Source organism: Plasmopara halstedii, assembly GCF_900000015.1.
Source record: "Plasmopara halstedii genome assembly, contig: Scaffold_323, whole genome shotgun sequence".
Lineage (NCBI taxonomy): Eukaryota > Oomycota > Peronosporomycetes > Peronosporales > Peronosporaceae > Plasmopara > Plasmopara halstedii.
In genome coordinates this window covers 1,507,035-1,512,854 of record NW_020187244.1, presented here as the reverse complement: position 1 = coordinate 1,512,854, position 5,820 = coordinate 1,507,035, and positions in this window count along the sequence as shown.

Genomic DNA, 5,820 nt, shown 5'->3' with positions numbered 1-5,820 from the left:
TCTTAAGAAATTTATAACTCTGTTATCTAACATTCTAAATACAATATCGATATTTTGTATTAATCAAATTACTGACTGATTTCGACAATTCTTGGATCTGTGCGGGTAACCGCCATCTACACGTTCGCACAAGTTTGTTGCCCTAACTTGTCGCAACCAATGCAGCATACTCCCGTATTCTTAGGAACATCAAACGTAAAACGGAGGCAGGGCTTGCCTAAAGACTGATCAATGATATCTAAAAAAGTGCCGTAACTGTGGCCTTCTGTGTTATAAGCCAACCACTATGTTGCCTTATGATCGATAAGACTCTGGTAGCGACCTCTCCGCATGAGCTCTATTTCTTTGCTTCGTTTTGGATACGTCGAGTATGAGAAAATGCTTGCTAAAAAAAGAAAATAGCAAAAAATTATCTACTTTAGATTTGCATTGAATAAAAACCTTGGCATATGTTTTTGGATTAATTCGCTGATGGTGGAAGGTCAGTCGCCTGTAAAGTTTTGTTGTAAAGTCTGTTGAGCGATACCATATCATCATCGTTATCATTTGTATCATTGCTACATAAGATGCTGCCGAAGGACATTCGCTAGCTAAACTGCCACGCAAAAGGTTTTTCGGATCGCGAATGACACCGTTTCGATTGGAACACTTGACAGAATATGGATTATGCACTACTACCCGAAATCCGTAATCTGAAGACGTTGTAGATTTCCGGTGTGAATTCTGTTCTTCTTTGGTCGAGGGAACAATTTAAAAAAGTATGCAAGTACATCCTGGAATTGGAAGGTTCTATCATTCAGACCCGAAAAGTATAGATAGCACCACAGAACCAACCATTCTACTAAATATCAGAATATCGCAGCCCTCGCCGGAATAGATAGACACATGCTTTGATTATCAGCTAGCATGATACATGGCAACAAGATCGATGCTAATGTGGAGCCGCGATTGCAGGCGTCATATTTTACATTTCACAAAATATCGTCAAAATCATCATTAAACAATTTCTGCCGCAAGGTGGAGAAGAAGAAGCAAGCCTCATGCAACTAGTTGTATTTCTATATTTTTACTAAGCGAAGACAGCAGTTTATTTGAGGTAAACCAAAAATGTTGAAATTAACTATTAAATCTGTTAGATAAGATATCTCGTTCTAAATGGCCTATAGAGTGGTGCATACAGCAAAAAAGTATTATCTGCCGCCATACTGGGGCACTGTAATGAATTTATGGTCGCCAGGTGTGCACGAGAAGTATGCGCTGCTAAATTCCCCGATATCATGGAGACCATTAAGGATGTCTGGGCGCACTCTGTTGCCTTTGACGGGTCAGTTGTATTCGTGGAACTTCATACATTATAGCAATTACACATCAACAATCTTCACATTATTGCTGTTAAGCCTTACAGGAAACGCCATGTACGGAAGCTGCAATTTGCTCAGTCGGGTCTAAAAAGCTGATCAGATGCTAAACAGATAAAGCGGCGAATATAATCGGGCACGTATCCGACTTTGTATCGTGTTCCCAAAACCCCGATACAGAACGAGGCTTTATTCGTGTTTGGCGCTTGCTACATCAGATTGATATCGTATGACAATTGAAGCACTCGACAACCAACAATCATACAAATTATCAACAGCATTAATGGGGCATTTGAGGAGGCAAAAACGAATTCGTGACCAATTTCAGTCTGTATACCCTCTTCTGTCGGCAACGCACCGGGTTTCCATACGACGCGTCGCTGGATTATCACCAGAAAAAATTTGAACACTTTGAGAGTCTTTGCTATGAAGAAATAACTCGCGCCGACGCCTTCATGATATGATATGATGCGTACTGCTTGCAGATGTTTCGACGCAAATTCATTTTGTTGTTGAGAAATTGCAAGATAATACCGCTACTCTGGCAGTGCAGATGGCTGAAATAATGTAGCTGATTCTGATTTTTACGAAAATGGTTTTCAATCGAGAAAGACGACGAGCTGTATTTATAACCCAACCGATACACTGTTGTTGAGACCTGGAGTGCCGAGAAGAAAGCGATCATCAGGATTGTGCTCGTCCATGGAATATTTGCAGTTAAAACTCTCTGGTAGCTGTCAGAGAAAGAGCCGGTGCTTTGCTTTGTGACACAGTTCGGCATTTTGCGTGAGCTGTCCTCTGTGGCAGCCATTCAAAAACGCACCAATGCAGATCTCGTCAATTGTTTCGTCAGACACTACCTCAGCATTTGATGCTGTTACATCCACGTGACTATTCGTATTTGGTCCTATCTACTTCAACCGTTTATCGCACTGTTCGTGTGCAAAGATTGAGAGCTTTGGCTTATCGGCAGTATTTTAAAATACTGTCTCGAAAGAATTAAATGTCCCGTACCAAAGTGGAAAAAAATGCCCACCGAAGCTCACACGCTTCCTTTCGTTCTAAGACATACTACATTCGAAAAAAATTCTTTGCCAATTCCATTTTAAAGACTTCATTTCGTTGATCACAAGTGATTTGCCTTCTATGTCGTTCGTTGACTCGATTGCATACCGGATATTGATAAAATATGGTAATTGCGGTATCTGCCTTATACAGAGACTGCATATAATTGTTGAAAATCCCACCAAATGTAAATTAGAATTCTACAATTGTGCCCTGTTGTACTGTATATTTTAGTACGGTGCAAGAGATTAGTACGCGATTTTTAGTACTTGCCCCGCTACACCCTCCTTTATTGATAAGAAGACCATTTTATGATTCACACTGCGCAAAAGTGACCACTCCATGAGTAAAGGCTGTGCACCACTTTCCTTAAACATCACCCGCCTCTTTCGCATTTCGAAATCATACTTGCATCAGCAGGGTGGTTTCGTGGGCTATATCAAATGCTCTAAGGAAACACCGCTAAAAAGCGGGGTACCAGAAACTAACGCGCTAAGCAAATTGTCGTGGAGCATTTTCTAGCTATTTTTCGTCGAGAGCAATCCGGACGACTCGCTAGTTCCCGACCAAACACCTTCGCCCTCGCCAGGTAATACAAGGTCAAGCCGTCCCCGACCGGAACTTCTCATTGTGATCAGCAATCTTGCTTCACGAGCTCAGGGCTCATGTCCGAGTCTGTCAAGGGGCGCCGTAAAACTCACGACGACGTCGGGTTTTGAATAAATGCGCTGGTCTTGACTCAATGAGTCCTTCTTGCTTGGCTGTAAGCGCAAGGGTCTGATCGACTCTTAATCAAATTGTCACGTCAAAAAACATTATAAACTGCTTGAAGCCGCAGGCCGCGCTGGCGCTACACATATATATGTGTAGACACCTCGCGCACGGTAGGAGCAAAACGAGCGACAAAAAGCTGGTTTGCAACCGCATTCACAACTCGAATTTCATCACCCCACAGTAATACGGTCTGCGCTTGGAGCCGCAGCGGTTCAGGAAACGTGTACGTTTCATGGGATTTGCATCCTTGAAATCTAGAAGTCATCGTAATTGCCGATGCGGGTCATACTCAAATCGCGCATTTAATGATAATACACACATCACCACACCAATCTGAAGGCCTTACATCCCTCAGCAAAGTGGATGTCGATGTGACAACCCATCACGTCCGATTTATACTTGGCATCGTCGCTTGTCCTTATAAGAGGGCTAGAGCAGCTACCACCAAAGAGATTCATCCACCGCAAGTTTTGCTTATCACTGTGGGAACGTGCGCATCGGCAGGTGTCCCTGTCTCTTCTCCAAGGGAGACAAAGACTAAAGACTAAGGTACGTCAGGTCGTAAGCTACCACGGCACCGCGACAACCTTCGAAGTGGCTCTCAAGCTCCCACTAACTTTCAACCCGAGGATAACACAGGTAGTAGTAACACCTGGTTCAAACTCCGGTCCATTATACGTCGCGCATAAAAACAAGCTGTCCCTTACTTATAAGCATCAATACAATCTTACGACCGGCTCTTGTGGGCTTACTCTATTATGCGGCACGTCGACTCTCTCTGAAACCTACGGCGTGCGCTCAAAGTTGATATGAGCCATAATTTGGACTCTCTCTGAGCTTTGCCGTTGCTTTGTCTAGCCAACGTGACGAAAGTTTGAGTACGTTAACTGTTACTGTCGCGAAAAGCAATGCATCTAAATAGATCGGATATGCTGTAGCACATCTGTAAGCGCTACAAACGGATGTGACTTGAAATCTTCGCTACTGCAACGTGACGAACGTTTGAGTACGTTAACTGTTGCTGTCGCGTCAAGCAATTGAACTGCGTCGCTGCTTTGGAGCAGAGAGTACCTTAGCTTTTGGGAATGGCAAAGATGTTGTTCGATCGGCAACTGCGTCCTTGGCTCGTAAAAGCGGAATCGTAGCATGGTTTCAGAAATCCCAAGTACTACACCGGATTTTTGTGCATTCTATGTATTTTCTGTATAATTCAATTCCTTCGTCCTACGACCGTGAACAGTCTGATTTAGCTCGGTTGTAACTTGGTCTTATAGAACGCAACCACTGGATGTATAGGCAGATAGATCATTTGGCTTCGAAATTATTGTGTATGTTCCATCTACCTCTGATTAAAGTGTGCTGCTTCATTTATCTTAGCTCTCAGTCGTAGCATTGCGCACCCTGCACATGACGCTCAGTCCCAGTGATTTCAATTTACTAGTGTTGCTACGACGTGTGGCCAAGCGCATATAAGCGAGTTCGTTTTGATCGACAGCACCATTGATAAGATTGGAGCCATTTGTGGTTCGTGCATAGCCATACTGTGGCCTGAACTGCTGCGTCAGCAGCCAATCAAACGTCAGACAATCCTTGTGGTACTATAAGCCACTCCCAGAGGGACGTTGCTATTTTTGATAGTATCATTAGCCAGGGTTGAAGCCACCAAACAATAAGTTGCAGCTGACCATTCCATTATGCTGCACTTCCTTACAAGAAATCTGTATTTGCGCCACCCTTTTATTATGATTATAAATGATTCGCCACTTTCCGTAGCCTTTCTGACACATAAAGCCGTAGAGATTTTTTTATCTCGTCAAATTTACTACGTGCTTCGCTCGGAAGAAAATCTCACGTTGGTATAGTAGTGATCATTTTCGTGCGATGTAAAGTTTGGCCCCAAATTAATTTATTTCTTAACGCCGCCCAAACGCGCATGGAGGGTCTCTCGTCACTACGTCGTGATACTGTTAAGAAATAGAAAAGATTCACAGGAGCGAGGACGCCTGCTCTATTTCTTATCCTCTGTGCTTTTAAAGAATCTTCAATGATCGATATGCAAATCGCGGATGATGAGCTCAGGTCCTCCTCCGGTGTTAACTGTACCATTACCTCACTGTTCTTGCAACGGGGCTGCCGTAGCTCTTTATTTAAAAGAGGCTTTTAAAGGTTACTGACTTAACGTTATATACTAGAACCAGTACAAGTGTATTGGATCGCAATCCGCTGCCTCCATGAGGCACAAAAACCTTAACCCCAGACAAATGTGCTCTTTGTTTAAAAAAAAGCTCTCTAAGGTTATTGACCTTTTACGCTATATACTAGATCCAGTACGAGTGTATTGGATCCCGATCCGCTAACTCCAAGAGTACCCAAAACCCGAAACTCAGGACGAATGTACTCTTCCGTTCCAAATCGAAGCTATGTTTTTCATTTAATCTGCGGCAGAGCCGCCTATATCTAAAACCATATGCTTTCCTCATTAAATAGTAAAACCTAATTTACTTGCAAAACCTCTGGAAGTCCCGCCTCGTAGTGGCTTTTTGTTACGGTGTAGCCACACCATTGTGTGATTGCACCGACTTGTTTAATCCACAACTTTGTACGGTCATACCATCTTGTGCGA